Genomic DNA, 14,407 nt, shown 5'->3' on the forward strand with positions numbered 1-14,407 from the left:
ATACAATGTTCAGTCATTTTATTCATGTTTTTTATTCATGCACCTTTAAGAGTTTTTTTACAGTAATTAAACGGACAATTATTGTTATTTAACTATATATATTGGTTAATGGTTGTTTAAATATGGTTGATGTTGTATTTTGTATGTATTCTGAAGTCCTTGTGGATAAAAGCGTATAATAAAAAGTTTTTTACGGTAAGTTCGCTGTTCGGTTAGTGTCCTTATAATTGTTCTCCTGCCTGCTAATCGGTGTTTTTTTTTTTTTGTGAGTTGTCTGTTTATACCACTCATCATTTGTCCTAGTTGTTTTTCTTCTGTTACTCCAACATTGTTTAATGGCCTTTTAAACCAAAGTGTATGCAGCCCATTATCCTAGGCCACTGCTATTAACATTTTATCTTTTGGTTTAAAGTCATCTCTCCTTAACCTTTCCTGCTTTAAATCCTGATTGATGAAATGTTCCAGGAGCTTTCTGTTATTGCAAATGTATTTATGCCTTTTCCACATTTCTTTCCTTCTCATCTAATCCTTCTCCTTATAGTCTTTCTTTCTTTTGTTTTTTTTTTGGTACATTCACTACTGGTGTAAACTCAGTTCAGTGAAATGTTCTGGGAGGTATTTGACATGTTCTAGATGAAGAACTTTAGAAGTGTTCTGGGAAATATTTGACATGTTCTAGAAGATGAACTTTAGAAGTGTTCTGGGAGATATTTGATATTCTAGAAGATGAACTTTAGAAATGTTCTGAACTTTAGAAGTGTTCTGGGAAGTATTGTGACATGTTCTAGAAGATGGAGTATTGTGGGGCTTGTAGTGGGGAGCATGTTGATATGCTAGTGAGTCCAAAATTACATCAACTGTTTGTGGGTAAATTGTTTAATGGGAAATGTGGGAGAGAGCTGATGGAAAGGGGTGTTTTATTGAATATGCAGAGGGTAATGAAGGAATGTACTATATCAGGGGACAAGAGGAAACAAGCAAGTAGACTGGAATGGCTTGTGATGGTAAATAGAAGAATGGGGGATATTGAAGGTGGCTACATAGAAGGGTGGACAGTAATCTAGCCTTTGACCATCACATGTCTACAGTAGTGAGGAAATCATCCTATGTTGCTCGGGTCTATATTATATCATTGTTCGCTTAGCTTGTCGAACACTGAAATGTCAACAGCTAAGGGTCAAAAACTTACAATTTTGAATGGCCAATTAAGCAAATTCTTTCATCGGGAAATAATTTGCTTGACCATACCACACACATACACTTCCAAGCTGTAACAAAATGGGGGGCTTCACCCCCCACACACAAACCCCCTAACTAAATATACCAACTCCAAGATTGCTCTACATTGGGGAAAGGGCAAATTACCAATAATGGCCAAGCAAATTCTTTTCCGATGAAAGAATTTTCTTAACTGGCCATTTGAAATTCATCCCTAGTTTGGCACTGATATCTCTAATGGATGCAGGCAGCCAGTAAATGTTTCATCTCCCACGCCCCTGCTTGTAAATGTTTTATCCCCCAAGCCCATTCTTACACTCATCAAGGGTACCAGAACTTGTCAGAGACTTGGAAAGCATGACTAGGCTTAAAAAGGCCCCAGAGGTCATTAGCTTAGTATTCACCTATGCACAGCTCAGTGCCTTAATCCTCTCCAATAATTGCCAGACTACCGATGGTGATTAAAGAGCTGCAGCAGAGGAGTAACAGGAAGGATGCAACCAACTCAGAAGCAGAGTTGTGAAGGAGGAAGGATGCATGGCAGACTCAACAGAAGAATGGGGGAGGGGGCTATTGTCATGGAAGTTAAATGAGTACAGAACGGAGGTAAAGGCTGGTGCAAATGAAAGATACAACAAGGGCAGAAAGGAAAGAAAAGGTGGCAGGGAGGTGTGTGAAGGTAATGATGAGTTATGTAGTATCTGAGTGGTAAACAGTGGCAGACATGAGGAAGATGAAGTTAAACAGGGGGATAAGATATTAGATGTAAAGCATTCTGGAATATGAAAATATGGGGTTAAGCAGGCAGAGAAAATTGCTTTCCTATAAATGCATACAAAATATTTAAAGGAGAAGGTCAGCAAGTAGAGGCAAGTTTTCATAGGGGCATTGCAGGCCAAATGGTTGCTGGAGACAATAGTAAAGATGGTAGTGGTGGCACTGCCAAGGACAAGAGAGTAGAAGAGGCCTGAGGGCTAGGCTGGTTATTGGTAAATTTCATTAATTAATGCAGATGATAAGATTTTTTTTTTCTAGGATGATAGTATCCAGGCTAAAATGATCGCTCCAGCCCAGCTAGGATTATGTGCGTGGAAGTTCATTGACAGACACTGGAGGCTGGTGATATACTGTATGGATGTGGTGGGCAGACAGGTACTACAAGGACAAGGGACAGTGTTGACTGATATTACAAAACCACTAAACATTAATGGAGTTGCTTCACAGATAAAAAGAAATTCTGTCTTTGCTTATCCAAAGAAAACAGAATTCTTGTATGATTTTTGAATCAGTTTCAAACTGAAGTCTGATTTTATCAAAATTAAAAAGAACAACAGGTGCAGGTTTGACTGTAAGAAATAAAGCTGTCCAGAAGATAGTTCTGCAAAATTAATTCTGTAAAATGATCTACCTAAACATTTTCTGGATATACTGCTTTTGCAAGCTGGTAAAGTACCTCTGTGTTAAGACAAGAGAATCCCCATGGAATATATTTCCAGTTAATTTACCTACTAACTTGTTTGAATTCTGATTTCCAATGAAGAAAGTGGTTAGAATTATCAGTTTTCCACGTTTATGAGTTTATTCTGGAAGCATGTTTCTCATTCCACTCAAACCTATGTTTTTAGTCATAACAGCAGTGGTAGCTGGTGTCTTCAAAGTTGGGGGGGGGGGTGCAGGAAGCTACTGAATGGGTGGAGCCAAATACATTGGGTGGAGGCTGTATTACAGCAGCTTAATAACCATTACCTATGATAAAACAGATGTGGTCATTCACTTTCATCCATAGACTGCTTCAGTATAAACCCACTCATTATAGTCACTTCAATGACTACATACATCTTAGATGTAATTGGTCACCATTAAAATTTCTTCCACTTAATGAAGCCATAGAATGGGTTCCGGTGTGTAGATAGCGAGACAAATGCCCGTGAGCTACAAGCACTGCTAAACCAGATACAACGTGGAAAGCAAAACACACAAAAGCAGACGGCCCCTAAAGCAAACACACAGGCTATCAACACATAGCGTACTCGGCGCGGTAACACACGCTGATCGGGGTGACAAACGGCAGAACGGTAGTGCTACAAAAGTGATGCAAAAGCAGACATTAAACAAGTACTTACTGTTACAGCCCCAGTTGTCCACGCAAACACAGCAAACAGTCCCCGAGAAGCAGGAAGTAAAATCCCCATCACATAGAGTAATACACAGCACACCTTACCCTGAGAAATGCTGCATAGAATAGCAGGTCATGTGTCAGGCTAAACCCTTTAAGGTACAGACAAAGTAGTGTCAGAGTCAATAGTCCACACACACTACAACCTAGGGAAACACCAGTTTGTGTACTAGTAGGAAGCATGTCACAGCAGGAGGGCTGTAGTATAGGACAAACCCAAATAAGAGGCATGCCTGCAACAAACAGTACCTATCCTGCTAGAGCCTCTGAGTGCAGTGTTAGGTGTGAACATGCCAACCTGGTAAAGCATGACATACCAACCCAGTAGCAGGAGATATAGTAGCAGTAACCCATCTCCCACTCCACATTAGTGTAAGACATGCAGGTTTTGCTAAACCCGTCCAGTTGTCCCTGTAACAGGAGTATAGAAGTCCCATGTAGGCAGACAAGGGTGCAAAACAGAGGTACCTCCCTATGTAACATCTGCCACTTAAACAGAAACCGGGCCCTATACCCTGATTGGCTAGCAGCAACAACTGGGAGTTAAAGGGGGCTGGAGCAGTACACACAGAACCTGTGCTGCCATTAGGCTTTGTGGACTCCAAACAGAGTACAAGCATATGGCAACCCCAGGGATGTGTTAACTGCAGACATTGAAACCATAGTGAAGAGGCAGTCAGAGACGGGTGGAGTGCACATAGCTGTACAGGGCCACTGTGACAGACAGAGCTAATACACACGGTACAAGGCAAGGAGGTGTAAAGCGAGTAACCTACTGTCTAGAAGGGACTTGCTCCAAGTTTGGTAGTATATCCCATACCAAGCTCGACCGGCTATGATGGATTCTGAGAGACCGTCTACAAGTGCTGCTACCATGCTGGAATGTATGTATCTGTATAGCCCCGGTCTGATTGGCAACAGATACAGCACAGTGCCTAGCCAACGTGGCAAACCCATGCTGGTGGTGGAGGGGTACCTAGACCATTTGGAACGTGAGACACCACCAAAACGGTACTGGGCATGTATTGAGCAGAGAGTAAAGGCATGCAGAGGACGTGCCATCACTGTTCGGCAAGAAGATGGTGAGGAATTGCTGAAATCACTGCCACACCAGCACGGCCCGGATGCAACAATGGCACAGGTGGCTACACTGCGAGCAGAACTGCGGCAGAGGGCGGTAACTGGTAATGAATTGCCAAGCTTGGTAATGCAGAGTGTGCTAGGCACAGCAGATGACAATATACTGCAGGAGATGCGCAACCCTTCAAGAAGCATTACCAGGGGCACGGGCATCCATGGCTACACCTCTAGCAACTCTTGCAGATATTGATGCCAGCCAGTATCCACTCCGTAGTGGCAGCTTCATCCTTCGTAGAAGGTCAGATATGGATGGTACTGCTTCCTTGGTACTACTTACTACAACACAGAACCTGACTGACCTGTGCAGGTCCGACATCGTTCTTGGTGATGGCTCTTTTCCCACACGGGCTGATATATGTCACCAGCTATATACATTACATGGCTGTATTGGCACCCCTACCTCAATGAGGATGGTGTACTGTCTCATGACACGGAAGTCGGAGTCTGCATACACCAGTTTGTGGGAGGTGCTGAAGGGTATGGCTGCTGAACAGGGATGCACGTTGTCACCACAGTATATTATGACTGATTTTGAGAAGGCAGCAATTCGTGCCAGCTGGAAGGCATTCCCTAGGAGTATTCTGAAGGGATGCCTATTCCATTTTGCACAGATCATCTGGCGCCAGATCCAGCATCACCACCTTGTCACCCTCTATGGCACGGACACTGCTTTCTCCATTGCCATCTGCAAGCTGATAGCGTTGGCATTCCTACCTTTGGATGATGGTGTCCCTGCATTTCTGGACATTGTGGCTTCCTTACTGGAATGTGCTCAGCCAATTGGCGTATTTCTAGACCATCATTATGTCCGAGGCCGACCACACAAGTATGCATCCTGCTGTTCAGTACAGACACGAATGCCATCATCATACCCTTTGCGGTTTTGGAATGTGTCCGATGTCTCTGAGATGGACTTCCCACATACTAACAACCAGATGGAGGCATGGCATCGTCGGCTGAAGGTATTACTTACTGTACAGCTAGCTGACCTTCTGTGTGTTCTGCAGCAGGAGCAGAACTTGACGGATACCGTGAATCTCTTCTGAGGGGATGCCTGTAACACCAGGAAGGCTATTGTAGTATAAAGCACATCTTACAACATAAGTGTGATTACACTAATGTGCAGGATTTCCTCCATGCTGTGGCACATTTCTACAAATTATGATACTGTCTGGGTTTTGTATACACCAAGCACAACACACATCACATTGCATATTCAATTAATAAAGGCTTTGCCCATAGCACACGGGTTCCATGGTACCACTTTCCTGCCCACGTGGCATGCTATGCCAGCCAGATTTTCCACTAACAGTTGCACATGGTGGCTTCTAAGGGGGTGCACAGTGTATCACTGTGGTGGTTTGTATGTGCCTCCTGTGGTTAGGGTGTAGGGGTTCCCTCAATTCTGACAGGGAATTGTCCACAGTCCTTTGTCATTGCAGTTAAATTGTCATCCTGCCATGTGTCCACATCCAGCTGTCTCACAGGTGGGTGTCACACCGCCTAGGTGCCTGAATCCCATAGAATACTTCAATACAATATTCCTAGCAATACTGAATCATCACGCCCTACCACGCTCAGTTAGATATAAAACTAACCCAGCACTTTGGCTCACCAATAATACCAGGCAAAAAATCCTTCTCAGAAATAAATCCTGGGCAAAATGGCACGCGACTAAAACACCCTCAGATCACCAAACCTTTAAACAACACAGAAATAATACCAAAAAAGCCATCCTATTAGACAAAAAGAACTTTTACCTTCAAACACAGCAAACCTACCACAATGCACCACAAAAATTCTGGTCTAGCATTAACAAACTTCTTTACCCAGGCCAATCTATCACACCCAACCAACTAGGCTCTAACCCTGACAATCCCTCACATACTGCTAATGCCTTCAATTCTTTTTTCACTGATGCTATCCAAAATCTTGCTAACCATCTATCTCCTGACACCTGAAATCTGCCAACTTCTACCACTATCCTACCTCCACCTTTCCATTTACGACCAGTGTCTACTTCCTTCATCTGTTCCCTTCTCCTAAAATTAAAGCCTACCACACCATCAGCTGACCAACTCCCAGCAGAATTCCTGCAAAAAGGAGCTAAAGCCATAGCTTACCCCGTTTCTATTCTGATCAACAGAACCATAAATGAAAGAACTATACCATCTATCTGGAAAATTTCCCATATCATTCCACTACATAAAGGAGGACACTCCAACGAGTATTCTAACTTCCGTCCAATAGCTTTGCTATCTCCCCTTGCAAAAATAATGGAAAAATGCATCCATAAGCAATTACTCTCACACCTTCTCCATCACAACTTGCTTGCCGACTGTCAACATGGCTTCAGACCTTTCCACAGTACCACCACTGCTCTACTATCCTTCACAGACACCATTAACAAAAACCACAACAACAATAATCTTTCCTCTGCAGTCTTCATTGATTTATCTAAAGCCTTTGACATGATTAATCACCAACTCCTCCTACACATACTGAAATCCCTCTCATTTGATCCCCAAGCCATGAATTGGTTTAAATCTTACCTTGAAAACCGTCAACAGGCGGTACTTTGGCAAAATAAACTATCTAATAACCTTCCTATCTCCCTCGGTGTTCCTCAGGGCTCCATTTTAGGTCCACTCCTTTTTTCCATTTATATTAATGACCTTCAAACAGCTATACCACATGCCACCTGCATTCAATATACAGATGACTCTACTATTATTTGTACAGCCACCTTTGAAACTGAACTTAAATCTCTTACCCAAAAAGCTTTCAATACTGTAGAACAATGGTTTTCAAACCACTGTCTCCTCCTTAACCCCAAGAAAACTAAATTGTTACTTTTCACTCCAACCCGAAAATCAACTCCCATCCACCTCACACTTTTATCAAATGATGGCACTATCATTTCTCCCGACCCAACCACTAAACTCTTAGGAATAACAATTGACAACCACCTCAACTTTGATACCCACATTAACAATACAATAAAATTAGTGAACAAAAAACTGGGATCCCTTTACAGAATTAAGCCCTTTCTAACTCCAATAGCTAGGGCTGTTACAGCCAGAACCCACTTAATCTCAACCCTATTATATGCCTCCCCTATATATACTAATTTACCTATAAACAACCTCAACAAACTGGCCACATCCTATAATAATATTGCTAGGTTTGCCACAGGCTCTCCATTCAGAACCCATCACTGTCTGAATCTAAAACAACTAGACTGGCTAGAATTTCACAACCAGCTTCAATTTCTACAGCTTCCCATTGTCCACAAGGCCCTGTATAAGCCCATCAACACCCCTATACTCTCCACCATCATTATACCTTGTAAATAACAATAAGAACCTACGTTCCTCCAATAAACTGCTGATTAATACTTCAAGATCCAATCACTCAGCAGGTGACTCCCTGTACTCTAACTCTGTAGGAAAACTATGGAATTTACTACCCACTGATCTCACTACACAAATGTCACTGCCACTCTTTAAAAAGAATCTAAAGCTCTTTCTTAAGACACACTGGCTCTGCTCCTGTACTAACCCTGACTAACTTTTCTCCTTTCAAATTACAACTACTCTAATACCTAATAATTTCTGACTACCATGTTATTATAAATATAATGCATGTATACATAGATATTGTATCTCAAATACAATACCCATTGATTATTACTGCTAGTTCTATTCCTTGCTTAGACTAATGTATCTTTTATATATTAAAAACAAAAAAAAAAAAATTTTTGTAACAACTGCTTTTTTAGTTCTTGGTAAGTTTTAACTGCTATTACTTTTTTAAATGTATGTATGGATTTTCTATTCTTTTTGTTTTTTTTTGGAGCTTTTCTCCCCGGGCCTCTACTGAAAATGGACATGTATCCAGCTAGACTAGCCCGGTCAACAAATGTAAAATAAATTAAAATAAATAAATAAATAAATATCTAGCCATAATCCACACTCCACAGGTCCCCCTGTTACCTACTCATCGCCCCTGCTCTTCTCCAGTGCCCTCCTCTGTTTTCCCCCTCATTCTGGTCCCACGCCATCCAGACAGTTTATTTTTTCTTGCTTTGACTTTGTCTTACTTTTTACACCCCCCCCCCTATGATTTTAACACTCTGCAACTGGCTAAGACTCCACTGTAATTTAAATCTGGAAGAAGCAACTGAATTAAGATGGGGGGGGGGGTCTGCTAGGACACCATAAGTCATAAAGTTGTAGATGCACTAAGGTGCAGCTTAGATTTTTTTAACTAACTTTTGACTTGATTTTTTGTTCAGGCCATCATTACTGAGTAAGGAATTAAATTCAGTCTTTCAGTGAATAGAGTGCCTGCCTTCCTACCCTTCCAAAAAGACATTTTATCTTTTGTGTAACACTCTGGTGTTAGACTGGAATGAAAGGTAAAAGAACAAATGACCAGAGACATATATTATACTGCTGAATGTCTGGGAGAAGAAAGCAAACCATTTGGAGGGAATCCACAAAGAGACAAGGACTGCACACAGAAGGAGTGAACAGTCACAAACTCAACAGGAAAACAATGTGATGTTATACTGCAACACTCTGCCAGTGATCAGATGCTATCACACATATCCTGCCCCAACCACCACAGGCAGCTACTTACTGGAGTGCTGATGCTTGACAGCTACAGAAATTGAAAAATAAATAAGTACACTACTTCTGCAAAGCCAGAACAATGAATGCTTATTTTAAACAAATAACAGTTTCAGTCACTTTTATCCACAGACAACCCCTGCATTCCATTTAAGTTAACTTTATTGATTGAATATACCTCAGATATCAGAATGTAATAAAAAATAGCAACAATTAAACAAAGTAATTTATTTTACCTCTCTCTACACAGATGTGACCATCAATTATTTTTCCCAGTGACTCCTTCAGTTGTTTGTCCATGTATGTACAGGCACTACAATGACATCAAAATGAAACATTTTCCCTGTGATCTTTTCAGTTGTTTGTCCAAGTATGCACACTGACATATACAAATACTCACATACACATACTCACTTTAAGTATTTACCTTCTTCCCACATCCTAACAGTAGCACACATAGTGCCTGAAATAAATTAAATTAAATTAAAAAAAAAAAACTTTTCCCACACTCGTGCTTCATATTCCACATTAACTGCATTCCATTTCTTAGCTCAGGCTGCTTCAGTCACCTGAGAAATCTTAAGACAATAGAAAGGGCTTCTCACTACATCATGCAGCAGTCCAGTAAGTCGCTTATTGAGTGACACTTCTGCCACTGCTGAATGCTGCTGATCAAACCCAATTGATGACTGGGAAGACTAATGCAGGACTCTTTTCAGGACAGTCTGGTAATTGTAAGAAGTCTTTTTTAGTTTTGGATCTCCACGTAACTCCTTGCATGTGCAGAGTTCCAAGAACCTGGAACACAATAGAAAGTCAACTAGTATTTTTAATTTTAAAATAATATGTGGCTTTCTGAATTAGGACATTTCTTTTTTTTTCTGTCTCTGTTTTTAGCTGGGGGGCTGTGCAGCCCATCAGCCAGTACCACAAACCACTCCTGCCTAATGGCCTTTACCTTGCATCCTTCCTGTATTGCCATCCCCTTTTTCAGTTCCATAGCTGAAATCGTCTAACCAGAATGCTATTGCACTAATGAGTATGCATGACATATCCCTCTCAAAAAATCCTGCATTCTCTTTTTGCCATCTGTTATTGCTCATCTATTGCTAGACCATATATCACACATATTCTGAAAAGCTCTCTGCACAGGTAGATGTCAAGTCATTGAATATTCAGTTAGTTGAATGTCATATTTTGTTGGGTTTCACTGACTGTGCTTTTTGTTTATTGTGCATATGACTGGATTGTGTTTTGTTGAATGTAGATTTAGTAGGTGGTAGTTAATATGTGTGAGTAAGATATGTCTGGATTTGGGTTTTTAATGCTGAAAATTAGGGCTGGAAATGTATATATGTGTGTGTGTGTGTGTGTGTGTGTGTGTGTGTGTGTGTGTGTGTGTGTAGGGTTAGGTTTTTCCTAAGGTAAGGTGTTGATTTGGGGTTAGAGGCAGGCACTGTGTTAGTGTTAGCACACATTAGTAAGGTGGTGCAGGGGAGTGAATCTTACATTACACTATAATGTGTTTTAACTCTGCCCCTAGCCCCAGACCTACACCTTATCTTAGGAAAAAACTTTTCTGTAACACCACCGATATTCATACAAAGTGTGTCTGAAGTTAGTAGTAAGATTATGTTTTTAGTGAGTTTCAGTGTATTTACTTTTTAGTGAAATGTAGTTTCAATGATAACTTTTCATTGAATTGTAATTCAATGACATGTAGATTCAATGAATCATACCAAACCCATCTGCACACACATCTCTAACATACCTCTCAACCTCTTAGAGCAAGAAATCTGGACAAAGCCATAAATAAAAGTGAGACAAAGGCTCAAAAACAGGGACAATTTTTAAATATTGTTCTTACAAACTTAGAAAGTTACCCATTTGTATAGTTATTACACTCACATTTTGGATTTCAGGTGAGGCTTCATGAAGTTGGTAATGCCCTTCAGTTACCCCATAAAACTTTTTTTGTTTAAAATTATTTTCAGAGACTTTAACTTGGGTTTTGATGTGATTTTGGTTACTAAGAAAGATTAAGTGATAATTTTGGAGATGATGTCCTCAGATTTGAGTAAAAGGGAGGAGGATATGTGTCTATGGACCTATAAAGAAGCTCTGGGGCTTTGGCTAATGTAAAGCTTTTCTTGATAGCAGATACTGACAAGAAATGAGGCTTTGGAAGTCAGAGACTGATGAAGCCAGGAAAGCAGTGCAGCAGCAGATAAAGGTGGTGCTTGGATGAATCATCCTGGGTTCTTTTACAGTGTGGGTTCTGTCAGTGAGCCAGTTAGCAACCAATCTTGTGACGTAGGGATTTATGCCTAGTTTATTGAGTTTAGCTATAATTCCAGAATGGGGGATGGTGTCGAAAGCCTTAGCGAGGTCAAGATAGGCTGTGGGAACCACTTTACCCTCATCTACGGCTTTGGTGACTGCCTCAAAGAAGTCGATCAGGTTCAGGAGGCATGATCTGCCTTTCACAAACCCGAACTGGCTGGGATCCAGAGTTTGGAGGTTACCAATGTCTTTGTTTATGAGTTCCATGATGATACGTTCCATGACTTTGCAGACCAGGCTCATCAGGCTAATAGGTCTATAATTCCCGGGATCAGTGGCGGCTCCCCCTTTGTGGAGTGGGATAACTGTTGCTGTGCACCATTCAGTGGTCACAAAGCCTGATGCGCGGCTATTATTGAACATGGTGCTTAAGTGGGGAGCCAGTTCATTCTGAAGTTTGTGTAAAATGCAGCCTGGGATGTTGTCCGGTCCCATGGATGCTGTGGTTTTGGCTTTAGAGAGTGCAGCTTTCACCTGCGTAGTTGTGATTACAGGGACTCTGCATTCTTCCTGTATAGATATGGGCCCTTTAGGGGGTGAGAGGGGGGTAAAGTTAGCACTGAACCTATCTGCCAGGATGTTGGCAATATCAGTTGGTTCTGTAATTTTCATGCCTTTGTGCTGTAACTCAGGGCAGGTCTGGGTGTTGCCATTGAGATTCTTGACATAGCTATAGAATGCTTTGTGGTCGTCTTGGAATTAGTGGCAATTTTATTTTCGTAGCTTGCTTTGGAGGATCTTATAAGGGATCTCAGCTTCTTACTGAGGCTGACCAGGGAGCTCCTCCACTCATGGGATTTTATTCTCTTTTGCAACAGTTTCTTTCTTCTGTTGTACAGTTTGTTTATGGCAGGGGACCACCAGATTGGCTTCCTTTTTTTGGAGGATAGCGTCTTGGTTCTGTTTGGGATAGCACGATCCATGCACTCATGTAGGTGCTTATAGAGCGTATTTGTGTAGGATTCAGCAGTTGTAACTGTATTGTCCATCTGCATGGGTGTCATGAAGTTCACTACTTCTGTCTTAAGAAGCATGAAGTTGGTTTTGGAGAAATTTCTTACTGTGGTTTCCTTAATGGGGGGTGGGATGTGGATATCGAGGGTGATTAGCTTATGGTCGGATCGGACCAACGAGGAGTTGACTTCAGGTGTGGAACACTGGTCACTCATGTTGGTAATGACTAGGTCTAGGATATTGTTGCCCCTGGTGGGGGTGTGGATAAGTTGATCTAGGGCATTGGAGTTTATGAATTCCAGAAAGCGTTGCGCTAAGGAGTTAGTACATGAGTAGTTTTCCCAGTTAATGGTGGGGTCGTTGAAGTCACCCATTATTAGGGTGTTTGGTTGAACCCTAATATTTTCCAGTACATCAAGAAAAGAGGAGTGGGAATCCTGGGGCATGGTGGGGGATCTGTAGCAAGCTACAATTTGGATTGCAGTTTTGCCAAGAGTTAGTTGCACTTGGATAACCTCGGATGCATTATGCTGAGCAACTAGCCTGGAGGTGTGGATATCCTTAATGAATATAGACACACCCCCACCTTTAGTGTTTCGGTCCAGGTTAGATGGCCGAAAAGTGTGGTATGAGTTATAGCCTGGTAGTGCAGGGGTGCTCTCTGGAGCCTTGAACCAGGTCTCAGTCACTGCACAGATATCGATGTTCTCCATTTTAAGGAGTGCCTCGAGTGAGTGCATTTTGAAATTTAGACTTCTAGCATTGAGTAGCATTACCCTCAGTTTTTGCTTACCTGTTCCTGTTATGGTGGTGAATTTGTTACTTTTGTTACTTTAAACATTTGGACTGTTTTTAAACATTTGGACTGTTTTTGGACTGTTTTGGGGACTGTCCGTTATTTTGGTTTGTTTCTTAGTTCATTTTTGTTGCCATTTTCTGAGATAGATAGCTACACAGAGAGTTATAAAAAATGTTGTTACAGAAAAAGAGCTGCCAAAAATAAAAAAAATGATATATATTTGTTAGGCCTCTCAGACAAATAAATAGCAGTGTGTTCTAAAAGTAAGACAGATAAGTAAATTCAAGTTCTAAATCCATTTCTATCCAAGAGGAAAGAGGTCTCAGAAGAGCATTATTCAGATAATGGAAATGCTGAAGCAGAAAGAATTTTTATCCAGAAGTACCCTTTGTATGGAAAGCTACACAGGAAGCTGCGGTGTTATTGGAAGAGGAAGTTATGCCTTCTGCCTCAAGACAAGCTAGTGAAGAAAGTAATCCCGAGTTAGAAGACTTACAGCAGTGTCATATCAACTAAAAAAAGCACAAAAGGAAGACAATTCTTTGATTAAAGCAGGAATGAATATACCTAAAGTTATATGGGAAAATGATGAGATATTCCCATTACTTCTTATTTCCATTCTGAGTTAAATGATGAAATCTTACATAAAGTAATCAAAGATGGAAGAAAGTCTACATTAACTGTTAGCACCAAAACCTTGTAGGACACTTGTAATAAAGCTAACCAATAATCACATATTAGGAGGTCACATGGGAAGTAAACATAACCAAGGCAAGAGTGTTGACCAAATTTTATTGGACAATTTTAATGAAAGAAATAGAACATTTCTGTGCTTCTTTTCCAGAACGTCAGGAAGTAGCTACCCATCCTTTATTTAAGACTCACTTGATTCCAGTGACTGTTATAAAGGTGCCATTTGAACATCTTCCCATGGACATTCTGGGGCCACAAGTAAAAGGTTGTAATAAGTATCATTACGAACTAACAATAGTGGACTGTGCTACAAAATTTCCAGAACCTGTGCCATTATTCATGCCTAAGGCTGTGCCAGAGAACTGGTACTGTTATTGTCCAGTCTGGGTACCCTAAGGAGATACTTACTTACTGCCAAGGCACACTTTTCATGTCATGTGTATTGTATAA

The sequence above is a fragment of the Protopterus annectens genome, chromosome 10.part0 (genome assembly GCF_019279795.1).
Source record: "Protopterus annectens isolate FY-2018-M chromosome 10.part0, PAN1.0, whole genome shotgun sequence".
Classification (NCBI taxonomy): domain Eukaryota; kingdom Metazoa; phylum Chordata; order Ceratodontiformes; family Protopteridae; genus Protopterus; species Protopterus annectens.